General features: G+C 43.7%; 1 pseudogene; it reads left to right on the forward strand.

The window, feature by feature from the left end:
* LOC118213709 overlaps positions 1-27,188 on the forward strand; it is a 46,065-nt pseudogene extending 18,877 nt beyond the window's left edge.
* The last annotated feature ends 790 nt before the right edge of the window (positions 27,189-27,978 follow it).

Genomic DNA, 27,978 nt, shown 5'->3' on the forward strand with positions numbered 1-27,978 from the left:
CTTAACTGCCCTAATGAACAGAGCTTATCTATCTTAACTGCCCTAATGAACAGTGCTTATCTAACTGCCCTAATGAACAGAGCTTATCAATCTTAACTGCCCTAATGAACAGTGCTTATCTATCTTAACTGCCCTAATGAACAGTGCTTATCTATCTTAACTGCCCTAATGAACAGTGCTTATCTAACTGCCCTGATGAACAGAGCTTATCTATCTAACTGCCCTAATGAACAGTCCTTATCTATCTTAACTGCCCTAATGAACAGTGCTTATCTATCTAACTGCCCTAATGAACAGTCCTTATCTATCTAACTGCCCTAATGAACAGTCCTTATCTATCTTAACTGCCCTAATGAACAGTGCTTATCTATCTAACTGCCCTGATGAACAGTGCTTATCTATCTTAACTGCAGTAATGAACAGTCCTTATCTATCTTAACTGCCCTAATGAACAGTGCTTATCTATCTAACTGCCCTAATGAACAGTGCTTATCTATCTTAACTGCCCTAATGAGCAGTGCTTATCTATCTTAACTGCCCTAATGAACAGTGCTTATCTATCTTAACTGCCCTAATGAGGAAACCGACTCTTGTTTTAATATTGTGTATGAAGTATTTTCATGGGTAGCCTAAGCCTTTCTAATTATGACTTCTGTGTATTTGCAGATGAAATGGAAGGCCTCCAATGACTGGTCATGGCCCTTGGCATAATGGATGTGGATGATTAGCCTGAACTGGGAAAAGAGCAAGATGGCTGCTCATCGAATCCGAGCCACGAGTAATATCGCTCTCCCTCGCTGCAGGTCTGAGGGGACACTGATTGATCTGAGCGAGGGAGTTTCTGAGGCCGGCCTCACGGATGTCAAAGGTCACTGTCTTTCACTGTTTCCACTTGCAACAGTGTTACCTGCACATGGCACTATAGGCTTTCTTAATGATCAACTGTCTGCATATAATCTATTGTCTAAATGTAACTATTTCAGTGCAATAATTGAGCTGGAGTTATTTATTTTAGAGTAAACATAACTGAAAATGAAACTGCTGTTAATAAGAAGAAATGTTTGGTCTCTTTGAAATAGCCTTTTCTTTATTTTTTGCAGTGCCTTCTTCCGTTGCCTTAAGGCTGGACGACTCTGCCTCCTATGGCAATATACGGGAAGTTGTTGCCATCAAGGATTACCGTCCGTCGAGCTTCACCACCCTGAAGTTCTCCAAAGGTGACCGGCTCTTCGTGCTGGACGCCTCGAGCGGGGAATGGTGGTATGCCCACAATAACACTGAGATGGGCTACATCCCATCTGCCTACGTTCAGCCGCTCAGCTACTGCAGCTCCTCCCTCAGCGACAGCGGGGTCATCGACAGCGCGGGCGACAGTGCCGATGACGGGGCCAGGGAGCCCGATCTCCTCGGGGAGTGGACCGGGGTGGTCCTGGAGCCCACTCCCTTCTCCAACCACAGTTCCACCAACCCCTTTCTCAACGGGGTCCTGCAGGGCGTGCTGGACCAGAACAGCAATGAGAAGGCCATGCGCAGTAACGCAGACTTTCTCTATGGCACCCTGGTGCCCTCCATTTCCAACCCCTTCGCCACCTCCAGCAACTACGGCAACAATTGCTTCGACATCACACCCACAAGCCCCAACCTGGAGGCTGTGCAGAACCTTTCCCGGGACAACCCTTTCTTCAGGAGCAAAAGGTCCTTCAGTTTGTCGGAGCTTTCTATTCTGCAGTCTCAGTCTAATGTTGTGCCCGCCTCCTTTGGGTTCTGTACTGGTTTAAAAGCCCCATCGCCTGAGCAGTTCCAGAGTAGGGAGGACTTTAGGACTGCATGGCTAAACCACAGGAAGCTGGCCAGGTCTTGTCATGACTTGGACTCCTTGGGACAGAATCCTGGGTGGGGCCAGACTCAGCCATTAGAGACTAGCATTGTGTGTAAACTGGACAGCTCTGGAGGGGCAATCCAGCTACCAGACACTAGCATCAGTATTTACATCCCTGAGGGTCATGTGGTACCTGGGGAAAACCAGCAAATCTCCATGAAGGCCTTGCTGGATCCTCCGTTGGAGCTGAACAGTGACAGGTGCTCCACCGTGAGTCCTGTGGTGGAGATCAAACTGAGCAACATGGAAATAAAGAGCTTTATCACTCTGGAGATGAAGGTGTCCGTCGTGGTGAGGAAGGAGAGCAGGCAGACGGCTGAGGTGGTGTGTGTCAGGAGTGACTGCAAGGAGGGTCCCTACTCCCCTGTTTCCCAAGCTTACATGTATGGGGACATGATCCAGGTCCATCTGGACAACCTTGAGCCCTGCATGTACGTTGCTATCGTGGCAAAAGTGCAGCACATCTCACAACATTTGACAGTGTGGGATCATGTGATGAAGAAGGTCACCCTGGGCGTCTATGGTCCTAAACACATCCATCCCTCCTTTAAGACCGTGGTGGCCATCTTTGGACATGACTCTGCTCCCAAGACCTTGCTGGCAAATGAGGTGGGGAAACCAGTCCATTCCACACCTCCAGTGGCCCTGCAGCTCTGGGGAAAGCACCAGTTCATCCTGGGACGGCCGCAGGACCTCCGGATAGGCATGTACTCCAACATATCCAACTACGAAGTCAAGGACAGTGAACAAGCTCGGCTGGTACAGGGTTTTCAAATTAGACTGGGGAAGGTGAGCCGGCTCATTTACGCCATCACCTCACGGAATTCTGAAGACTTATCTGACTTCACCCTTCGGGTTCAGGTCAAAGATGACCAGGACTGCATCCTGGCCCAGTTCTGTGTGCAGACGCCACAACCCCCTCCAAAAACTGTGGTACGGAAAACAGGCCAGAGGAGGTTCCTAAAGAAAAAGGAAGTGGATAAGATCCTTTTGTCTCCTCTGGCTATAAGCTGCAAATACCCAATCTTTCATGAACGATGTATCATCAATTTGAAATTCGGGAAGTTAATAAAAACGGTAATCAGGCAAACTAAAAACCAGTACCTCTGGAGTACAAAAAGGAGATGTTATTGCATTGCTTAGTGAGGAGAAAATAAAACTAAAAGGACAACTGTGGACCAAAGAGTGGTATATTGGATATTATCAGGGAAGGACCGGGCTTGTTCATGCAAAAAAATGTTCTGGTTATGGGGAAGGTCAAGCCCATATATTCTGCGGGCCTGACCTCACTACCACCATGCTATTGGAGCAGATCCTAAAGCCATGCAAATACCTTACCTACATTTACGCCTCCGTGCGCACAATCCTGATGGAGAACCTGGGGAACTGGAGGGCTTTCGCTGATGCCCTGGGCTACAGCAACCTCCCTTTGTCATATTTCTGCGGGCAGAGACGGACAGCGAGCCGGAGAGGGTGGCCTCTGTTCTCGAGAAGCTCAAGGAGGATTGCAACAATCCGGAAAACAAGGAGAGGAAGTCGTTTCAGAAGGAGCTCATGACCGTAAGTGCCGAACAGTCACGAACTATCCACGAACACGGAGCTGTACGTTCGCTGCTTTCTTGCGTACCGATGCCTTAGGGGATTTCTTCTGTGACGGAAAGAGTTTTGCCAGAATGACTGGGTTTGCTGAATAGAGCCTTGCAGTGGTTTAATGTTGTGGTTTGGTGGTCTCCTTCAGTTGTGATTGGCATTAGTAAGAGGTGAATACGCGTCAGCTCTGTGGGTTCTGGGAATTGTGAAGAAACAGCAGAATATTTTGGCAGAACTGGCTTCTAAATTGCTGTGGCTAAGAGGTGCACCCAGCTGGTGTAAAGCAGGCTTTGCACATGGGTCTGTCTGCTACCTAGTGACTTAAAGCTCTGCACTGTGTATAATGTATGCGCTGTCTGCAAATTATGACACAGAGGAGCCGTTACTAAGTAAGACTTACTGAAGCTGTCATTCATGCTCCCGAGTCTGTGGTGTGTTTTACAGTCTGGTAGCAGTGTTACGAACAAAGACTGATCGCACTGTATTAAGAAGCATACAACTTCTGCAGATTATGTCATTATTAATCAAGGGTTGCTTGCACACAGATTAGTGATGTGTTTCTGCTGTTAGGTGATGGGTTTATGCTCACCGATAGATGACGTGCTTGTGCGTGTATAGATAATGTGTTTGTGCATGTACATGGATAATGTTTGTACACATATGTAGCTGATGTATTCATGCATATACATTTGTGATTATGCCTGTCCATCGGGGCTGTGTTAATGCCTGTGCGTCGGGGATGTGTTTATGCCTGTCAATCGGGGCTGTGTTAATGCCTGTGCTTCGGGGATGTGTTATGCCTGTGCATCGGGGCTGTGTTATTCCTGTGCATCGGGGCTGTGTTTATTCCTGTGCTTCGGGATGTGTTTATGCCTGTGCATCGGGGCTGTGTTTATTCCTGTGCATCGGGGCTGTGTTTATGCCTGTGCATCGGGGCTGTGTTTATGCCTGTGCATCGGGGCTGTGTTTATGCCTGTGCATCGGGGATGTGTTTATGCTTGTCCTTTGGTGATGTGTTTATGCCTGTCCATTGGTGATGTGTTTATTCCTGTGCATCGGGGCTGTGTTTATTCCTGTGCTTCGGGGATGTGTTTATGCCTGTGCATCGGGGCTGTGTTTATTCCTGTGCATCAGGGCTGTGTTTATGCTTGTCCTTTGGTGATGTGTTTATGCCTGTCCATCGGGGCTGTGTTTATGCCTGTGCATCGGGGATGTGTTTATGCCTGTGCATCGGGGCTGTGTTTATGCCTGTGCATCGGGACTGTGTTTATGCCTGTGCATAGGGGCGGTGTTTATGCCTGTGCATAGGTGATGTGCTTATGCCATTGTGTTCATTCACAGGCAGTGGAGCTCTGTCCCAGATAAGCCGTCACTGTTGTCTGTGTCCTTTACAACACCTTCGCTACAGTGGCAGTCTGCATAAATGAATGTGGGGACCGTGATAAAAATAGCACACCCTGAACATGGCTGTTAATAAAACATCGGTAAAGAGTAGGTAGCATTTCCCACCTCTGACCCCACTGTCAAACTCTTCCCATGTGATCTGTTAGAGACGCTCTCTGTAACCAACTACTGAGTCTTACCACTGGCAACATGAATCCACACCCATTCTTCATACCTTACTATGACCTTCTGCAAATACTGGCAGTCAGGTTTTTTTGTCGCTTCTGGATATCATGAGAAACCTAGGTTGTGATTTGAAATGATTGAGATTGAGGTGGCCTGCTTGTTCATTTCAACTAACGTTCTGGAAAGGATTTTCCTTGGTAATTTGACGTTATATTTTAAAAATAAATTCAATACAAAACGGTGGAGGGTTTGCACTAGACAAATAAATAAAATATTATTTTGCTCATTACTTACTGGTTTATTTATGTCAGTTTATAAGCCTGGCCGGATGAACCCAATGTTTCAGGGAACCCCACACAGTATTTTAAATGTCATTCTATGGTTAAGCAAACCAAGCTATATTTAAACTCACTGGCTTTACTATATAAAAAAATATACTCAATATAAAAATGTTCTACTCTGGAGAGTGTAAACTGCTTGTCTGTTGTGGAGGACCTTTTGTTCTAAGGCCCATATGCATGTTATTTAAGCAAGCAGGACTGTCTGTTATACGGCCTTTATGTCTGTTATTCAAGCAGAATGGAGAAAGCTCTGTTCCATCTCCTCTCTATTTTGACAACTGCAGCAGCCATTGTTCTTGCCTGGAGGTAAATGGGAAGATGGTTTTCCTTTGGAAATACAGTAACACGTGTGAATACATTTATGAGCAAACGTATTCCCATCCAGCCATCACTGCTGTTTCCAGTTGTCAGCGATGACTTCCGTCCATGCATGGTGACCTTTATTCTGAGGTAACGAGGTGGTGGTAAAGCTGCTTCTCTGCAGGCGTAGCCTATATTGTAATATTGGGCTCATATCCTCTGAGTGACAGCGTGCCCACTTCAAATGTTCCCGTGAAGCTGATGCTACGAGTCGCTCCTAACGCACATCCTCGGGCGAAGCAACATTTGCTTCCAGCGGTTTTCCGTACGAGCGAGTTGGTAAATATAAGCACTCCCTGAGGTTCAGATCTCAGGAGCTGCCTCAGATGGCCCCTGACGTTTAGGTTCCGTCTCTGATGTTGAGGTTTCGTCTCTGATGTTGAGGTTTCATCTCTGATGTTGAGGTTTCGTCTCTGATGTTGAGGTTTTGTCTCTGATGTTGAGGTTTCATCTCTGATGTTGAGGTTTCATCTCTGATGTTGAGGTTTCGTCTCTGATGTTGAGGTTTCGACTCTGATGATGAGGTTTCATCTCTGATGTTGAGGTTCTGTCTCTGATGTTGAGGTTTCGTCTCTGATGTTGAGGTTTCGTCTCTGATGTTGAGGTTTCGACTCTGATGATGAGGTTTTGTCTCTGGTGTTGAGGTTTCGTCTCTGATGTTGAGGTTTGTTGCGCAGTTTTGGCCAAGGTTGGCGTGTAAGGCGTGAGGTTGACGCTTTGACGAGCAGTGGCGAGCGGAGCATTTGGTAAGTGCATGAGCTGCATGGGGCTTCGCCTTCTTTGGTCAGACGAAACTGGGAAGAACGTGCTCCTCTTCCTCTGCAGTTGTCAGCAGATATTTGGTTCTATTGCACACTTGGGGGTCAGGGGTCGACAAATGGCAAAGATTTTTAATTGGAACAATTTTAATATTTATTGAAGGGTTACACATTGTGTAGGCTATAACTTATAACTATATACTGTATATACAGTGAGCTCCATAATGTTTGGCACAAAGACATTTAAAAAAAAATTGTCTCTACTCTAAAATGTTAGGTTTTTACTCAAACAATTTGCATGTGGTTAAAGTGTACATTCTCAGATTTTATGTAAGGGGATTTTTATACACTTTGGTTTCACCTTGTAGAAATTAGAGCACTTTTTAAACATGGTCATCCCCATTTCAGGACACCTTAATGTTTGGGACATATTAATGTTATATAGCCTACATGAAATTAATCATGTTTAGTACTTCGTGGCATATCCTTTGAATTTCAGGAATTTTCTAGTTTTTGGCTTTCGAAAAACTCCTTTGTTGCTTTAGCGGTAGCCTATATTTGGAATCATTGTCTTGCTGTACGGTGAAGTACCGTCCAATGAGTTTGGAGACATTTGCTTGAACTTGAGCCGATAAGATGCTTCTGTACTCTTCAGAAGTCATTCTCTGCTGCTATCAGTAGTTAGCTACATCATCGATGATTAACACATGGGGGTCATTCTACAGGAATAGTGGTATAGGGAATAGTGGTATAAGTGATGTCTTGAAATGCATTTCATTTTTGTCACTCAAAACGTAGGGTGCAGTGTTAACCTTTTAGGTTGATGAATCCACACAAATGCCACATTAATATATTTCAATGACTTTTTCATTAACTCAAGAACGCTTGCACCATCTTTTCGTCACTGGTGTTATAGGCTAGTACTTGTACCTTGTGACAACATAGAGGGTTTTTCAGAATTTAATTTCTCAGTTCAATCTGCACATATATGCAAATCCAGTGTTTATTAGCTAATGATAATACAGTAGAATCCACTTTTCGCATAACAGATTATCACATAATTCGGGTATTGGCATAGAATTGCCAAATACCAAACCATTTCCCATTCATTACATTTTAAAGAGATTGCATGTTTGCGTAAACCATTATTGCATACTTCGGATATCTCTATGGACATACGTCCAATTACATTGCATAATGAACTATGAATATATGTTTAAAGTCGGCAGATGCCTCATAAATAATCCAACAATTACCCCGTAAAGACACAAAACCGCCAAAGTTTACGAAGATAGATGGTTTCTTTTGAAAAATCACGTCTATAGCAGAGTCCAGAGTGGCACTCATGGTTGTCGCCGCTCTCTGTCTACTGTTTTATTTATTAATGCAATTAAACGGATTCTGCTGAAGTTAATCTTGCGTCTGAGGTTGCACATAAACTTGAAAGCAATCAAAAACTTGAAATGCAGTATCATTCGTAACCAAATTGCACCAGTAAATGCCCTGGCCATTTCTAATTGTTTTACGGGTGTTTTTTCACGATTTCTCCTATAGGTGGCTTAGGCGGCTTGAAGAAACACTTAGGCGGCCCGCTGAAGACATTTCAATGCAGGAAAAACCCTGCATATGGTCTTTAGAATATTCTTGGAAATCTTTGAAGACAGTTAAGAGAGGAAATAACAGTACAGTGTGGATTATGCAAATGCTGCTGGTTTGAATAACTGTGTTAATATTTATAAGAGAAAACAAAGACTCAAACTACCAGGGAGAGAGCCCAGGAAACTACAGTGCTCAATGCGCAACCCCCCCCTTCAGTGTGATGAATGTAGAATACAGAGATGTGATTACACCCCCCCCCCCCCCACCCCCCGGAGAGATAGACGGAGAAGTGACCCGCGTTCTCCCTCTTCCTCCCCGGCTGGCGCATCGATCGGCGTATGTATCACCATGCAGACGGCTCATTGGTCGGTCCCAGGAGGCCACTCACATGCGCTCATCCGTCAGTGTATTACGGTGAAATCATGGGTCCGCTGATGTGGGAGTAATGACTGCGGCTCTGACGCAGGTCGATGGTAAGAGGTCTGAATCACGACGGCCGCAGCCGCGTGCCGTACGGTGCATCTCGGTCAGGGCCTGTTCATGTTCAGCAGCTTCCGGGAGAACCGAGCTTTGAGTGAAAATAGTGTTTAAATGCAAATGAAGCTCGCAGCGGTTCAGAGCAGATGCACTCTGTTATTGTGAGAAGAAGACGACGTTCGGATTCCTCGGGGTCTCCGTCAGGTCGAATCCCGCCGATGAAGCACCGATAAAGAAAACCGCGTTCGGGTGCAGCTGATTCACTTCACTGATGAGCCATCAGAGGTTCCATCTCATTAAACTCTATGGTCCTTCTGTTATCACACTGAAGGAGTTTCAGAGTTGCGTAACTACACTGTGCAGTTGAGAGGAGTACTGTTTTCTCCCACCTTATACCATAACCGGCGATAGAAGTGCAAATGTCAGAAGTTTTTAAAATATCATTCAGATGCAGGTTGCATAATGTAAAATCAAGGGCAGCACGGTGGTGCAGTGGGTAGCGCTGCTGCCTCACAGCAAGAAGGTCATGGGTTCTAATCCGGCCTGGGCCTTTCTGTGGGGAGTTTGCATGTTCTCCCCGTGTCCGTGTGGGTTTCCTCTGGGTACTCCGGTTTCCTCCCACAGTCCGAAGACATGCAGGTAGGCTAATTGGATACTCTAACTTGCCCATAGTTATGAGTGTATGACTGAATGGTGTGTGAACAGGTAGGAGTGAATGTCCCTGTGATAGATTTACAGCATGTTCAGGGTGTATTCCGGCCTCTCGCCCAATGCACGCTGGGATGGGCTCCAGCACCCCCCGTGACCCTGACCAGGAATATGCAGGTTAGATAATGGATGGATAGATGCTCAGTGGATGTCATCAACACCCAGATGATAGATAGGAGTGCCATTTTATTTATTATTTTTATCCCAGAACTATTTTATGTGGCCTCTGAAGTTTGAACGTTTAATACTGCATATAAGTATGATTAAAGAAAAAAGAAAATTGTTATGCCTCATGCCTATTGTTATTGCACTTAAAACATTTTATAATTGTCCATATGAGTTATTGCCCAGCCCTACCTGGAAGTATAGGCTGGTCTTTTTTTCCATTTAATTCCATATTTAGGATTTTTTATTTTGCTTCAATACTATTTTGTATATTAACAATGTGCAGGTTGCCCATTAGTGTATTTATTGCTTACTATCCAATTTTTGAATGTTATTCAATATTTCATGCCAGTAAAGTGCTTTTGTTACTAATAGAAATTATGAAATGTATTACTGCATTTTGATTCATTCTTATTTTATACTTATGCTACAATTACAGTATATAACACTAATTAATTCAGCCTTTTTTTTTGCACTTTTGTCCTGGTGAATTTTTTCAGTTCTATACACGATGGAAATATTTTAGATTTGTGGCCATATTAGGGCTGTTCCTTTTTTTTCGAAAAAATTCTACCTCCAGTGCTCCTCAGGAGAGCCACGTGGAAACATTACAGGTCCTATGCCATTGGAGACTAAGTAATAACCAAGGAGATCAGTCAGTTAACTTTTTGTGTATTTTAGCCATGCCATTCTTGTGAATTAATGATGAACCGTGCGTTTTCTCTTTGTTTGAGCAACAGTTGGTCTACCAAGTAGCCCTATATTGCGAATGGCATCAATGACATTGTTACGATCTTCCCTGGTTTTATTTTGTTTAATAAAACCTTCGAGATACTGTCGTCATTAGTTCTTAGTTATAGCCTTGCGCATTTAATCTATTTAGCTACAGGTTTAATGGAAATTAAAACTGTGCTATTATAAATATACATTTAGACAAGGTTTTATTGAAATTTTGATGGAAGAAAATTTCAACGAATTCAAAAAAAAATTTCTCCATTATGAGATTCGTTCAAACTGAGTTTTTGGAAGCAGTGTTAATTTGATTAATGTACGGTGTGTAGGTGGGCAATATTAACTGCTCTCAGAAGCATTTTTACATTTAGCTGTGCATGATCCCTTCTGCCTTTTTAGAGCCTGTAATTATGCTGGGGCTACAATGACAGATGTTCTTAAAGAGGCCTTTTAGAGCATTTCTGAAGCAGCCGACTGAAATCAAAGAATAGGAAAATGGCTCTCGTGTTTCTGAGATGAAAGTGATGGAGCCATGAAGAAAGAGCTCGCTGTCTTCCTTTGTCATTTCAGACTTCTTCAGTTCGCCCACATCTCTCAAACTGTAGGGCTTTACCCTTCCTGACTGCTCTGTTCGGTTTGGAATATAAATATTAACTTAAGAAAATCTGGGACAGGATTGTTTCTGGTTTATGTTATTTTGTAATGGAGTTGAGGTATGATTAAATATTAATGGTGGGGAATGGTTTTGCTGAATTTCAGTCTCAGGCACGTGGCTCTCTGAAATCATCCTGACCCATATCATTTCAGTAGGGCTTAGAACAGAGCCAGCGCTCAGTATCACCGACACATTCACCTGGGCCTCTGGAAATGCCCATCCCAAAACTCCTGAGGGGAATCATTTCCGTTTTCCCACAGACTAAACAGTTCCAAGTTCAGTCCCGTTGTAATGTATACTGTTGTAATGCATGTAATGTATCTTGCTGACTTGCTTTTCAGTTTCACTGTACAGGATGCATATATATCACACATTTGAATTTAAGGATAAGTAGCCTGTTCATTATTGTAAATACCTGGGCTTCCTAGCACTTTTTAGTTTATAGGTTACAGTCCTCAGATTTCATCATTTCATGCGCCAGGCCAATTTGGCCTTGAAATGGCCACAATATAGGCTAGGTCACCTATTGGTCACCGGGGCCAAATCGCAAGGCAGTGAGGCTAAAATCTAATCTGCCATGAGGGCATCAAGACCAGAAAGCACCTTGTAAAACCACTTATACCACTGATATAAGTCACAAGAGAAAGAAACATAAAACTGTTAAAACTGCTTTATAAATATCGTTAAACGGCGTAACCGTAAAGCTGTCATGGCTATCAACAACGATTGTTATCCCTTACCCATTTTATTGAAGAGAAGATGCAAGAAGGGAAATTTCAGATGAATAAACAAATTTTACAGGCTTAGACAAAGAGGTTCACTATTCTAATAGATACTTTATAATGGGTTGAAATCACTCTTTCTCTCTGACAGTTTACCTAATGATTAACTTGATATTACCAAACAGTTTGTCAGTTGGTATGAATCACATAATGATGGGACCAAGCTTATAATTTGTCACTATTGTGAGCCACTCTGCATGGTTCTATTTAGGCTATTTATTTAGTTTATGAGCCGAGAGACGGCGCTTAGCAACGACGCGGTGAAGCTGTCACAACGTGAGAAAACAGTCAGTTTTCCTGCACGTCTTTCCCTAAAGGCTAGGCTTAGCGCTGACCTTGGTTACCGGCGGCCCGAGGGACGCTCGCTGTCCTGTCGGTGCCACTGCTCGGTGGAGCACGAGCGTGCCCCTGTGCGGTCGGCGTGCTGACCCCACTTTCGGGAGCAGAGGACACCTGTTTTTGATTCCGGAGGGGCTCGGTCTGAGCCGAGCCGCAGAGGGGAGGCGCCGGGTTCAGCGACGGCTGTCAGAGGCAGCTGTCAGTCTGGGCTCCGCGTCTGCGGCCCCTCTGTGAGACGGGAAAGAGCGCGGAGATGAGATCAGAATGAGTGACAGTACCCCCCCCCCCTTCCCCTCCTCTCCAGTCTTCACGTGCTCTTTTTATTGCTAAATGTGAGCTGCAGGACCCTCTGGAGAATGGACCCAGACGCATCGTTTATTCGTTTTAAAGGCACTGGTCTGTTTAATGTCAGTTGTGTGTAGTCTGAAGCAAAATGGCCTTGAAGCACCACAGCTTACAGTTATGAGTGGTTTTTCCTCCAACGCAGAGGTATCTTTAACACCAAGACCCCTCTAGAGCAGTAGAGCTCATCGCACTCAGCCTTAAAAGTTAAACGACTGGTGTTGGGGTAATTTGAGTCTTGCGTTAAATGTTGTTTCTTCAACATTTTGGTAATGTTTCGGCGCGTAAATGCGTAGCCTGTCTGTGTTTGCTGGGCCGAGTGAATAATGCTGGGGTTTGAATGATTTTCAGCTGGGCTCTTATAACACTGCTTCAACCGATACTGTCATGGCAACACCGCACGGATGGCACGGAGCCCACCTGTGTAAGTGAAACCGCGTTTCTTATCTCACCTGTGGGTTTACCTGGAAAACTCTGCTGCGGTGAAGGTATCAGTAATGAAGAAAGGGAGCCTGAGGATTCTGTATCGCTGAAACACAAACAGAAAGGGCTGTGTGTGCATCTGCGTGCGTGTGTGCGCATACTTGTTTGTGTAGCGTGTGTGTGCTTGCACACATGAGCGTGTATACATTTGTGTATGTGTGTGTGTGTGCATTTGTGTGTGAACGTGTGTGTGTGCATACTTGTGCGCGCGTGTGTGTGTGTGTGCTTGCACACATGAGCGTGTGTGCATTTGTATACGAGCATGTGTGTGCATTTGTGTGTGAGTGCGTGTGCGTTTGCCTCTCTGTTGTAGTCTGTGGGGAGTCTGTATGTGTTGTGGCTATTTTAAAATGTTGCTTTTTTACTTTGCACTGGTGAATGCTGCTTGTTCCATTGAAAACCAAATTTTACAGAACGGGTTCTAACTTTTCATTATACCTGAAGTCTCCTGTTGAAGACATTCTTATCATTCCTTAGGTGTTTAAGCAGTTATCCACTGTGCTGCTTTTTACAATACAATATTTAAAATTCAGGTTGGATTTCTGAACTTTCAAACTTTTATGAGAGAGAGAGAGAGGGAGAGAGAGATGGACAGAGAGAGAGAGAGGGAGAGAGAGAGAAAGAGAGAGAGAGAGAGAGAGAGAGAGGGAGAGAGAGACGGACAGAGAGAGAGAGAGAGAGAGAGAGGGAGAGAGAGATAGTGGATAGGCTCCTTTATTTTTAGCAGAAGTGACAGTATGAATGGGAGCCTGATTCAGCACACAGAGCTCATTAAACAGTCTCTCTCAGACTCCTGAGTGCTCTGAGCGCTCGGAGAAACTGCTGGAGCCAAACTGCTGAGGCTGAGGCACACACACACACACACACACACACACGTGCATGCGTACACACATACACACGCACGCACACACACACACACACACACGTACACATGTACACACACACATAAACACGCACACACACACACACACACACGTGCACACGTACGCGCACGTAAGCTCGTCCCACAATTCCGTCCACCTGCTGCATGCACACCTGTGAAAGGGAGAAAGGGAAAACATGGAAGGGCAGGAGCGCGTAACACGTGCACACATACACACGCACACACACACACTCACACAATTGCACACGTATACACACATGCATACTAGCACATGAGCGGTAATACACACACAAACGTGTGCACGCTAACATGCACTCATGCACATTCAGACACACAAATGCTTACACAGATGGGTGGCTGGTAACTGAAGGCTTCATGGTCGTTGTGTTTGTGTTCAAGTCGATGGCTGCATACTTTAATTAATTAACTATGCAGGTTGGGTGGTTCCATTCTCTGGAGAACATTTGATCCTCAGAACAGCCTTATGCAGTGGGATATTCAGCAAAAAACACTGAACGTTTGTCACGTTGGTAAATTATCTTAAGTGCAACCAATCCCAGAAAATTAAATAATATTGAAGACGTCACAGATAAGAAGCTCAGCCTTTGACAGTAGGTCTATTATAAATGGGAATTCTGCACCTGTACATGTAGCTATCTTTCCTTTGTCCAAAAATCTAGATGCTACAATCAAATCTATGAAAAAATATAAATAGCTACTGTTTTCCCATAATGCATTGTACACATTGTACTGGTGTTCATCTGAAATGTTACAGAATCATAATTAATTTCAAATCATTTTAATGTAGAAAATGTCATTCTAATTGTATCACTCAGACTGCCCCATCATCATCTTGCCTGCAAAAATACATTTTGCACATTTGTAAAAAAAAACTAGTAAGCCACACATTCTTTTTTTCAAGGGTTTTTGGGTTCTGTGTTTTTCGCATCACACCACACGGGTCCTGATAAGCTAATAATACATTTTTATAGTTCTTCTTATTCGAACATAACAACCTGTAACAAGAGCAGGTAATATATCGTCCAATAAAAGCAATGCTACATTTAGCAGAGCAGTGGAGTACGTAACTATGAAGGAATGATGCTGTAGAAGAAGGGTGTGTTTGTTTGTGGGTTTATAGGCTGAGGGCTCCTGAGTGTGGTGGGTTTGTATGAATGCCGTTTAGATGCAGGGGTAGCAGAGATCGTGTGTACCGTAAGCAAACAGGCCTACAGGAGACACACAGGACTATGATTAAAGATGAGAGGTCAGAGGGGAGGCGGCAGGTGCCTGAGGCCTCGGAAGCGGGAATAGACCAGAGGGCGACAGGACAGGTAGAGAGGACAAAAATGGGGGGGGGGGGGGGGAGAGGTGATGGGATGCCGAAATGTTTCAGGGTCCGCTGGACACAAGCAGCTAATAATGCATTTAAAATGACTTCCTTGGGTCATGGCATGGCAGAGCAATCTTGTGTAATCATGGTCTGGGAACAGGCGTATCGTTTGAAATGCAGTGTAGGACCTACGGTTGAGCTTGGAGCGGAGAAATGTGTAAGAAAATTAAGAATTTGTGTAAGATGGAAGTCCTGGGAATGCATGGAAATTCACAGCCCTACAGATGTTTCCTGTACACAAGTGGCACTTAAATTTGGGCGAAACACAACCCCCCCCCCCCCCTCCATAATCCCTGGCCCCCCTTCCCCCGGTTGTGTTCCATCAGTAATAATCCAATTATTTTGCTGCAGGACTTAAAAACTGTTTTTCAGAAATATCCTAGCACTGGGTCCCTCCAGCTCACTCCTACAACCATTATCACATCCGAATATAGCTTTAAAATTTTTTTTTTTTTTTAACAGATTCCTTAATTACACCTGCAGTCCTTTTCCCCATTTCCTGTGTGTGTGTGACTGTATATATGTATGTATGTGTGTCTGTACGTGTGTGCACCTGTATGTGTGTGCGCTTGTATGTGTGTGTGCCTGTGTGGGTACATGTATTTTTGTGTGTGCTTGCATGCGTACATGTGTTTGTTGTATGTGCCTGCCTGCCTGCCTGCCTGCGTGTGTGTGTGCGCATGCTCGCGCGACTGTCTGTTCATTGGCAGAGATGTCTGGTGCTACCCAGGTTCCACAAGGTTCTCTAATCCAGGCTCAACTGGGTTCTTTAGTCCTGTACCTACTGGCAGCCCAGTGTTTGTGGAGGGGGAGAGGGCGGGGATGGGGGGGGGGGGGTCATGTGTCAGACCTTCTTCCTGATTCGCTCTCTCGTGTTCCACATGGCCCCTCGGAAGGAACGCTCCCTTTGGGTTTATTTTCACAATTTAATAATAGAAGAGTCTAAATGTGGGAGGTGTGCAAACTCCAAGCATCTCAGCACATGAATAAACAGCAGGGACAGAATGCGGTCTGGGATTCGCCCTTTCTGACACGCTGCCCATAAAAACGAGAGATTCTCTACAAAAATACCACTTCTCTAGAAACGCTTCACGACCATGATAACAAGACAAGACAGTTTTCAGCCACACACCTGCACTTAGTACATTATTGGCTCAGGTGACCTTGTTACACAATTTGATAATGGACTTCATACGCACACACTCACACACACACACCACACACACACAAACGCAGACATGCAATCAATCACATCACTTGCGTATGAAATGGTTCAGGTGGTTTGATTACCTGAAGTTGAGGATCCTCTTTGACTGACATCCATGCATGTTAAAAGGATAAGACTGGGGTAATTCAATATATCTGATTGTATCTCTCAGTACTGACTGACATTCTCCTACCCCATTTAACGTTCAGCCATAAAGCCATTCAGTCAAATAGTGCACGAAAGTCATTCAATAAAGCTCAGTGACACATTTTCATTTTCAGAAAAGGCAAGAATTATCATAAAAAACATGTATGTTTTTCATTCTAATAAAACCATACATGTAGTTTTAACCACATTTACTTCAAAACAAAGGAAATTTTTCATTTCAGTTTGGACTATTTTCAATATGTTGGTGCAGTGCATGTGGTTACATTCAATACTTTCCACATCGAAAAAGCTATCGCTGTCACATCATATAGTTTTTTGCAGTAGTAAGTACAAAGGCCAGGTTTATCGTAATGAATTATGCTAAAGCAAAAGCATACCTCTGACTTGTTTTTGCAGTTTTTTGGACAACAATGCAGTTCTATGGCTTCTGGGATATTGGATATGTCTGGCATTGGCTAGATGGACGATACTGGTTGGTAGGAGAAATTCATTCATTCATTGTAGGTTTCAGTCTTATCATTGGATATGCTGATCGTAAGAAAGTATAAATTATTATTATTATTTTTAAAAAATTAATTACGCCAGGATTATCATTTAACATCCATTACAGTTAAAATAGTTTTTTCATTAATCCACGCAGGTATACATTTTATAGGTTGTTCTAGAAGGCTCGTCCTTCACACTGGTCAAGCAGGAAGAAAGAGCTTCTCTACAGAACTGCTGCTGGGTTTTTTTGGCCAGAATCTCCCTTATAAAATCCTCTGCATAAATACTGTCTGGAATTTTTAGAGAACTTAACAGGGCCTGCCAAAGAACATGCGTAGTGGAATGTACTGTAAGTACAAAGACCATTTGCTGAAATGCCACATTCCCCTTCCAATGCATCATTGTGTAGTTTCTGGATTCTGACACCATTGACCTTATATAATTTCAAAACCAAAGGGCAAAATAGCCACTTACTTTACCTTTCTACACTTTCAGGATTGCTGGTACTTGGCAGAGGGTCCCAGAATTCATTATTCCATCTTAGTACAGTAAGGAAAATAGGTCCTTTATCCTTTACGTGAAGTTTTAGGGATTGAGGGGAAAATGCCTATACTGATGGAATGGGTTTTTCAGCAAATTAGTCCTATGCTTTATTTCCTTAATTTAACGCTACAGAGTGCAACAGTTTGCCTTCGCAGAATCTGTAAATAATAAATGATTCCTCTGAGAAAATGTGCTTTGCCCTTTTAATGATTTACCGGTAATATGCCCTGCTTCAAACAAATGGCTATAAAAGAAAGAAATGATCATTTCCTTCCACTCCCTTTTGCATGTGTTTAGAAAAGGTTAAATATTAAAGAGAGGCGCATTAGTCCTTGACAAAAAGGGCGTCCCTTCGAATTTGGGTTTAGATGAGTGGTAGGTTGAGGGGACTGTGAGCTGTTGGTGTATTTGGCTCTGCATTTCTTTTCTTTTCAAACCAGGGTCTGCAATTGTGTTTCATGATGTCAAGGGCATTTGGACCAAACATCCACTTAATAAAAGTAGAGATAACAAAAAATGATAAAGTAAAATATATATATATTTAAAAAAAAAAAAAATTGTGCAGGAATATGTTATTTAAAATATTAGGCCTACTTGATTTGGGGGGAATTTACTCTTGGCACCATGAAAAAAGACTAAAACTTTGTGTGTGATGACTGTTTTATGCTGCAGTATGTACTGTTCTGGATATCTTGTGTTGAGCCAGGGCATTATTAATAGTTGGATTATGCAAATATGCTCTAATTATTATCATTTATTTATACGGTAAATTATTGTTTTCTTTTTAAAATCACGTAACTCATGTATATATAAAAATACATAGGAATTCTATACAGGGCTCAATAGTATGAGGGTTTTGGTTGCGTATGTGGCCTAAATTTAAACTGCGAGACCATCATTTAAATTGGGAGCAGTGGTGTGCCCGAAAGCAATAGGCCTTGGAGGTCTGATGCAACGCAGAGCGAAAAACCTTTGCCCATTTATGGATTTTTGGATCAAAGGCACATTTCTCTATGGAGAAAATGAATGGAGTTTCACATAACCGTCCCTGTCACTGTCTGTGATTTAAGCTGGCATTTAGAACATGGCTGTTTTTATCCAGACATATTTCTCTCTTAAATGGCACTGAATTCTGATGCCGCTTTCTGACCGAAATAATTATTTTGCCCACAGGACCTAACACTGCTGCGCATGCTTTATACTGTACATCGCAGCTAGCGGTTCCGTGGAGAGGCTTTTCAAGCACAAGTAGGTGAAAGAAATACTTCAATGGGAATTACTAACGAGAATGGCAACAATAGCAAGAATAAAGATATGTACAATGATATATACAACTGTTCAAAATAAAAAAGGATAGTTTATTGCACTAACTGGTAACAGCAAATTATTTACATGCGTGAATAGTAGCTTGAATTGCAGCTCTGTTTCTGTTGCATTTGTGCATTGGGTCATCACGGTGGGCTAACTACTCGACGTTTGCCTTGAAACTTTGGGCTTTGGCCTCTAGAATCGAAGGCCACATGTTCTGAATTTGAATGGTGTTGATGACGTGAAAAACATGGCCGCTATAAAAAAAAAACAGTCATTCTCGGCCATTGGTTCATCTGAAGAAATTATACTAGAAATTGCTGTCTGTCTGATCAAGATGCCATTTGTGAACAAAATGACAGCCAGTCATATTTCAGTATATGAAAATTAGCATATGATGCTAAGTCACAGGACTAATTCTTGGTCTGATTAGCCTAATTCCAGGCTTGGTCTTAAGCTTTGGAGAATTTTAAATATATATAATAATCATTTTAAAAATTAACTGGTGGTGTGGGGCGTTCAGGGTTCTGGTTTGCTGGGTATGCTAAGTATAAATTCATGACAATGCATGCTGTTGTTAGATGGACATGGGTGGCTTTCAACAAGGAAAACTTGAATGCTGGTGATTGCTTGAAAAAGCAACGCTGTACGGCTCACCCTTGGTGCTTGGCCCCCGACATTGCTGCTTGCACCTATATTTGCACTTGTCTTTCTAAACTCTTTGGTTGAATTGCATACAATGATTCCACATATAACTCATTAATCAAATACCCTCATGTCCAAGGTCATCCTTTATGCCGAAATATCCAAGCCAGTCACCTCTCAGTGACGGTCAGGCTCACGGCAGTTTCAGGAACCACTTACAGGTACCAGAGAGGAGAGTTGGTCCGTGTATGTAGAACATTCCCAAAAGGACACATAGAATAAGGAAAAAACAAGAGTCGCCATTTTGACTATGGCACAAATGCGGCTGAGGTGACTCATCTTGACAGAGTAGTGCTGAGAGAAATGTTGAACAAATAGACTTGTTATTATTTAAATGCGTAGCATGACTGTCGTGAGGACTGTCCTTTTAAACGGATGATGCCCATAATGGGATTGTCTGCGGTCCAGAGACCAAACACGTCCTGGTCTGGAATTTTCTGTGTGGCCCCGCACACGGACGTGTCCTGAGAAGTAATGGAAAGAGGAACACAGTAACTCTTGATGGATGTGCCCTTCCAAAGAGGTCAGGTCAGGCCAACGCACCTTCATGCATTCCTGAAATTGCTGGGGTTTTTTTATGAAGCCTGCGTTTCCCCCAGGATTTCTTGGTAGGGGGATGGTGAGATGGCGCAGTGCGACCCAGGACCGAGTCACAGTGGGGGAGGCGGGTGGGGGGGGGAACTGCCCTGCCTCTCTTCACCGACTGCTTGTGTTGCCTACACAGGTGGCACAGCATCCCTACAACAGTGTTCAGATTTGTATGATGTGAATGTATTTGTTTAACTATTAAGATTATGGTGTTATGTTTTTATCCAGAAAACAAGACCAGGTCAAAACCTAGTATATGGCTGGACTGGCCGACCAATGGTGTGACGTCATAACTCGGCCGAGCAGTGGTGTAATTTCATCACTCAGTCACAGACATTCGCGTTTGTAGGGCTGGCCCCGCTGTTGCGGTCCAGCCAAAAACAACATGATCTTAATATTTTAAAAATGATGAAAATGAAAATCATAACTCATTGGAAATCGTTGAGTATTATTTTCACAATTTAGCCTAATTCCGAAAGCTTTCTGGCCGGTCATTAGAGGTCACTGAAAATCCCTCCTTTCTTCCTTTCACATTTGGAAAAAAAAGTTTTGTTTCTTCCAATCGCCTTTGGCCTGGAAATCAAGGAAATCAAGCCAGCCAATCAGAAATGACCTCCTCTATCTCTGATTGGCTGAAATTGTGGCACAGGCAAATCTCTGAGGGTACAGAGCAGGGGTGTTGAGAGAGAGAGAGAGAGCGAGAACTAGGCTACGTGTCGCAAAGAGGTCATAATTCTGCGCATATGTGGATATTAGCAGACATGAAAATCAATTTGTATTGAGCACTAAATGTTTTTTTGACAATGCATTTTTCTACAAAATGAAGTGCATGTGTGTGCAAAAAATCTCCTTTAGATTGCGCGTGCAGAAATTTGCCACAGAAGTAACTCCATACTGTGTTGTTCACATGCGGCTTCTGCATTATCACTGGTTTCTGAATGCTCCTCTCTGTATTGCCTTCTGCTGTTCTGCTTATCTCAGTTAATGCAGTTAATGACAGGACCTGGTCCAGCTATAGGCTGTGATTTATTCATAGGATTTGACAGCATGTGTGTGTGTGTGTGTGTGTGTGTGTGTGTGTGTGTGATGCGTGATGCGCACGCAGTTTATGCTGGCACTTCTCTGGAAGTTTGTCAGATTGTCTTTGGATGTATTAATGAATCAGTTAAAATGTTTCCCTCAGCAGACGGCTGCGCTGTTTTTGTGAGGGTAAGCTAGCACTGCGGTGAGCTCTGGAGACCGCAGCCAGTTTGGCTGACAGCATTGTAGCGATACTCTCGCCCCTGCAGTTCCCTTCTCACTGCCCTCCCTTTCTGCATCGCTAAACCCCTGCAGTTAGTGCAGAGTGCAGTTACACGACTAGCCTAAAATGTTCCCAAACGGGCTCATGTCGACCCCCAACCCCCCCCCCCCCCCCCCCATCATCTCACTGCCTATTACATCTCCCATAAGGCTTGAAACCTTGGGGCAGAGAATGGATCGGCTCCACCGTACCCCAAGTCTGTCGTCGAACCCCACACCCCCGCCAGATTTCTCTGTTCCGCCCCCTCTTTCAGTCTCGATCAATGCCTGCCTGTACTGGCCCCTCAGTAGGAGGGCAAACTTCCCAAAGGGGTCAGAACAGCGGAGTCATTAGTCATCTACCAGCACAAACTGAGACCCACGACTTCAGACTGGATCTTGGTATCCCTCCCATCCCCGCTGCATAGCTCTCCTTTTGTACTAATTCTGCTTGTGGTACTTTCATTCTTCTCTACTTTGGGCCTGTTATGAATGTAGCCTATTTGAATGTGTACTTAGAATGTGGATCTTGGTTAGCATAGCTATCCTGCACTAGTGCTTTAGTGTTATCACATCATTGCTCTTGGGTCTGTGAATGCAGTTATCCAGGCCTGTCACATTCATATTAATCAGGTGAATGCATTTTGTTTCTCTTGCATTGTAAGATGGCAGGACAGCGGATAGGAGCTCTCTGCTAAGGGAATGTAATGCAATGAGTGTGGGCGTTAAACAGATTATCGAAATTGATTGGCAGGTCGGATGTGCCCCTCATTGACTTTTTCTTGAAGAAAGCCTATGCCTCTGTCCATTGCGCCAGAAGCAGCATTAATTGCATGTAGTTGTTTTTTCTGTTTGCTCTCTGTAATTGGTTTAAAGTGCTTTTTGTTCGCCAGTGCAAACAGGTTGTATCCCAGAGTGCTGTGCATTAGTTTGTCCTTCCTGGGGATAGATTTGATTGTTTTGAGTGAGAATGGTGTGGTGTTGTGCAGGTTGTGTATGAGATGGTGTGGTGTTGTGTAGTGTATTGTAGTATATCAGACCGTAGGAATGGTGTGGTTTTGTGTAGGTTCTATATGAGACAGTGAGAAGGGGTGTGGTGTGTAGGTTGTGTATCAAATGGCCTGATGTTGTGTACGTTGATTATCAGACAGTGAGAGTGGTGTGGTGTTGTGTAGGTTGTGTATCAGATGCTGTGGTGTTGTGTAGATTGTTTATCTGATAGTGTGCTGTTGTGTGAGGTCTAACCTGGTCCCTGGTCCCTGCAGGCTGGGGGTGTTCTGTGAGGTCTAACCTGGTCCCTGGTCCCTGCAGGCTGGGGGTGTTCTGTGAGGTCTAACCTGGTCCCTGGTCCCTGCAGGCTGGGGGTGTTCTGTGAGGTCTAACCTGGTCCCTGGTTCCTGCAGGCTGGTGGTGTTCTGTGAGGTCTAACCTGGTCCCTGGTCCCTGCAGGCTCGTGGTGTTCTGTGAGGTCTAACCTGGTCCCTGGTCCCTGCAGGCTGGGGGTGTTCTGTGAGGTCTAACCTGGTCCCTGGTCCCTGCAGGCTGGGGGTGTTCTGTGAGGTCTAACCTGGTCCCTGGTCCCTGCAGGCTGGGGGTGTTCTGTGAGGTCTAACCTGGTCCCTGGTCCCTGCAGGCTGAGGGTGTTCTGTGAGGTCTAACCTGGTCCCTGGTCCCTGCAGGATGGGGGTGTTCTGTGAGGTCTAACCTGGTCCCTAGTTCCTGCAGGCTGGGGGTGTTCTGTGAGGTCTAACCTGGTCCCTGGTCCCTGCAGGCCGGTGATGTTCTGTGAGGTCTAACCTGGTCCCTGGTTCCTGCAGGCTCTGCTGAAGATGGACTGCCAGGGGCTGGTGGCTCGGCTCATCATGGACTTTGTGCTCCTGACCACGGCGGTGGAGGTGGCGGCTCGCTGGAGGGAGCTGGCGGAGAGGCTGGCCAAAGTGTCGCGGCAGCAGATGGACGCCTACGAGGCGCCCCACAGGGACAAGAACGGCGTGCTGGACAGCGAGGTGAGGAGCATGATGGGAAATCCTCATGACCTCTGCTCTTACTAAAATACAGATCAGTATGATTTGTTTTGTTCATGTATTGGAAACCTTTTGACCAAATGCTGTTTGAGCTCAAAGCATTTATTTGATTTTTTTTCTCTAAGATAGAAAATAAACCAGTCAGTGTTACTATTTGTAATATCATCATTAATTCATCATCATTAAATTTAAGCAGCAATACTTGTGATATTTGTGTGTCTTTGCAGCCTTGTTTAAGTCATATAAGTTTAGCTTTGTTTAATAAATTTAAAGTATAAATCTCAGATTGGTTGTCAGATTAATTCCCAGCCTTTTCCTCCCTCTCTGCAGGCCATGTGGAAGCCAGCCTATGACTTCCTGTTGACATGGGCGGCCCAGATTGGGGACAGTTACAGGGACGTTATCCAGGAGCTGCACCTGGGGCTGGACAAGATGAAGAGCCCCATCACCAGGCGCTGGAAGCACCTGACGGGCACGCTCATCCTCGTCAACTGCCTGGATTCCCTCCGCAGCTCTGCCTTTAGCTCTGCCTCCCAGGACGACTTTGCCATCTAAGCCCCGCCCCCTGGGCAACGCTCCACCCCCTCAGGATGATTTTTACTATTTTCACCCCCCCATCCTTTGGCCTGACCTTACTCCAGGGTTTAGCCCAGGCCCTACAGAGCGGCTGGGGGTATCCTGGTCTCTGTGGTTACTCAGCATGGTGCAATCAACCTTTCTGATTGGTCAATTAACTGGCCTCGTATATATACCTGGACTTGAATTGGGTGCCGATGAAGGTGAGAACAAAATCAGATCCCGTACCTCTCCAGGACCCACCCCTCCATTATGATGTCACTCTACATTTCTGTCAATCATTTTTGGAATTTTCCTTCAACCACGCCCCCCCCAGGTGGACCTTGATAGCTGTGTGCTGTCCCTTCTGCGGCACACAGGACCTCCTGGGCGGGGCCTGCAGCCAAAACACGCGAGTGGTGTCGCTGTGAGACCACCTCAGAATGCATCCACTTGTCTAACGAAGGGTTCTGGAAATGCACAAACCCAAGAGAGTATGGAACTGCAGGAGAACTTCTGTGGCTTCATATCACACCGATTACAGATTTTAAAAAAACAAAAAACAAAAAGTGTTGACCAAAGTTGATCAGATGGATTCACAGCTCTTTTTTACGTAGGATACGAAGTCAGAGGTGTTGTTTATGTGCTTGGTTTTTTTGAGGGATTTCACAGCACCCACTCCATGGCAGACTTTAAGACTTATTTTAGGAAAATGTCTGCTATCACTTGTAAGGCGAGGAATCATTCCACAGAGCCATAAAATATGGCTTATTCCAAATGGATGCTCTATTCCTTTTATAATTATCTTTTCATCCTGGTGTATTTATTTTATTCGATGATGTATCATGAGAGGATTGTATGGCAGGTTGGGCCCTAAAACATAATGTGCTACAGTCAGCAAGCCTACAGGTTTCCACTTTCTCTTTGAAAAATTCACATTTTGCCGGGCGACAAATTCCTAATATATATTTTTCAGATGTGCTCCCTACTAAAGTCAGTAATAGGGTTGCAGTATATGCTTCCTGTACCCCTGTCTGTAATGTAGTAATAATGTTTTTATTTTCTTGGCAGATTCTCGTGCAGCCATTCCAACAGAAGCAATCCTGAGTAATTTGCAACACTATAAAGTCTTGTCCCTCCCTAGTCTGCAAAAAACAGCGGTTTAATGATGCATCCCTCATTTCCGAAACCTAATGCACCTGCTGCCGCAAATAAGGACCAAACAGTCTTCTTTATCGTGAAATCTGTGGGCTCTATTTTACGGCTGTCTCATGGCGCGTAGCGAGCTATGGCACTAGGGAACCGGTAGTTTCGCTGTGGATTTGGACGTGCCTGGGTTCGTCTGGTAATTTAGGGACTCTCAAAACACAGAAGTAGGGGGAGAGGTGCGGTGGGGGGGGTGTGTCAGGGAAGATCAAGCAGTACACAGCATTTTGGGTGTCAGAGTACTCAGCGTACAGCGAGTTGCTAATCTCAGGGCTTTCCTAGTCAGTGAGCGTAGGATGATCGAGGATCATAACCAGGCAATCAACCGTTTAAGTGGATCATATGCTGTCCAATTTGAATTTGATAAAAAAGAATCCCCCAAGCAGGATAAATGCATACTTTTCTGTTTTCATAATGTTAATTCCTTCATTTATTTCTGTTTTTAATTGTTTATGGCTGTTTTTATACTGCACTGTGGTCCCAGGGGTACTGTATTCCTTTCTTTCTCTTACATCCGTCAGTAATAAGCGACGATGAACGCACCAAGACCTTGAACAATTTTTCATTGTAATTATTCTACTGTAGTTAAAATGATAGCTACATGCAAACTGCATTCATTAACAACAATAGTTATCTCCTCCCTAGCTAATTTAACTTAATTGGGTATCGCTCAATAGTGACTAATAGACAACAAGCAATGTTATTGTTTTGTCTGCGGGGTATACCTTTAGGGAGTTTAAAAATAAAGTTCAGGTGTGGGTCATGCTATCCACATAGCCGGTAGGCTACAGATTCCAAATGGAGGAGCCAAGAAAAATTGTAACTCCACCAGACCTCAGGAGTGCCATTTGGGACTAATACGGAGGAGATCGATCCGTTCAGTTTCGATGTTGAGAGACTGAACTGAGAATTACATTATAAGTCTGAGTCGAGTGAATGATGGGCTCATGCTATAGGCTGACCAGACATCATCTTTTTTCTTCGAACCTTTTGTCTTTTTGTGACAAAGAATATCCATTCAGACTGGATTTCTAAATTCCTGAATTGTTTGTTTAGGTTTTGCTCGTTCCACAGACCGTATATAATAGGGGTGCAGTGATATTTTGTGGTACGAAATTTTGCGATTCAAAAACATGACGACACCCATGGTGCTGCTGAAAAGTGAAATCTTAATTCTTTCAATCGTGCCACAAAAAAGCACGCTTTAGCTCAGTTTGCCCGGGACTCGTTTTAGGGCGTCCCCAGGGGGTCCTGTAATGTCATTTCTATCCATTATGTTTGTCATTGCAGCGGAGCATTCTGGATAATCCCTTCTTTTTCTGTTCTGGACACAGTGTATTTTTTCTCCCCTCTTGCTTTTGATAAATTTGCACACGAACTCTGAATCCATGTGACTTTTGATAGCTGGAATACAACTGCAACTCATGCTGGTTGGTTAAACCGATGGGCGTTAACCAAGGCTTTTCTGTTCTATCCTATAGAGAACAGGGATGCAATTTTTTACTGCTTTCCAGCTGTCCACTGAAGTGGTGGAAAGAAAATGCTCATTTCTTCTATGCTTGCCCCCCAAAAACAAAAGGCAAAGGCATACCAGTTCCAACTACTTCATTCCCAATTCTGACCATTTTTTTAGCTGCAGGAGACAATAGTAAATTCTCAAAGATCTTAGCTGCTGCCTGAAAATTTTGATTTTTTGAAAACAGCATTTCCTTATTCTAGTTTAAAAACAGAAAATCTGTCTCTAATCATCGAAGATTCTGCAGATTCTTTCAATTTAAATTTTATGGCCACAGTCCAACTCTGGTGTTAAAAGTCTATTAGTCCAACTGAGTTAAGATATGTGCACTTTATTAAAACCAGGACATTCTTTTAGACATTTTATTTGCATTATATTGTGATTTATTTCAACATCATGTCTGCTTTTAAAAGCTATTTCATTGAAAGAGCTATGAGGAAAGACTTAAGATGCTTAACCCTTTAAAGGTTAGTAAAAGGAGACTCAGGGGTGATGTGATTGAGGCTTTTAAATTCATAAAGGGGATCAGCAAAGTGAACTACAAGAGATTCTTCAGGTTGAGTTCTGTTAGTAGAACAAGGGGACATAAATGGAAATTAGCAAAAGGTAAATTCCATACAGACATTATGAAGATTTTTTTCATTCAGAGAGTAGTCAATGTGTGGATTAGCCTGCCAGGTCACCTAGTAGAGGCAGAAACTCTGGGGATTTTCAAGACTAGGCTTGATACAGTGTTAGATACTATCTAGTCTGTAGGTAATCAGGGCACTAATCTAGTCAGGAAAATGGCAGCATTGTTGGTCTGAATGGCCTGTTCTTGTTATTGTTATTGTTATGTTATGTTATTGAAGAGATTCTTTTTGCATTCGCACTGAAAACTGTACATTTTGTTTGCAAAATAAAAAAAAATGGTTTAACTTAAAAAGTTTTGCAGGAATAGTCTTCTACAGTCCTAATTTGTTTCATTCAAACTTTGTTAAAACCATTGTGAGTGTATCGAATCGTGAACCCTGTATTGTGTATCCTACCGAATCGTGAGCTGAGTTTATCGTTACCTCCCTAGCATATAAACAAACAAACAAACAGCCTAGTACTATGTTCACATTCCCACCTGTCCCTGTTGTCCTGTTTTGAAATCTGATATATGGTAACCCTATACTGCATTATATTTTTTCTTCTGTTTCAGCAACAGTTCATCTACCGTTTTATTGCTGTGAACCATCATTGGCATTGTCAGGGTTTTATATTGTTTAATAAAATTTCAAAATACTGTTGCCCTTATCTATTAGTTATAGCATAGCGTGCTTAAGCTGTTTAACTACAGAATTAATGGGAA

This window comes from Anguilla anguilla, chromosome 15, assembly GCF_013347855.1.
Source record: "Anguilla anguilla isolate fAngAng1 chromosome 15, fAngAng1.pri, whole genome shotgun sequence".
NCBI lineage: Eukaryota > Metazoa > Chordata > Actinopteri > Anguilliformes > Anguillidae > Anguilla > Anguilla anguilla.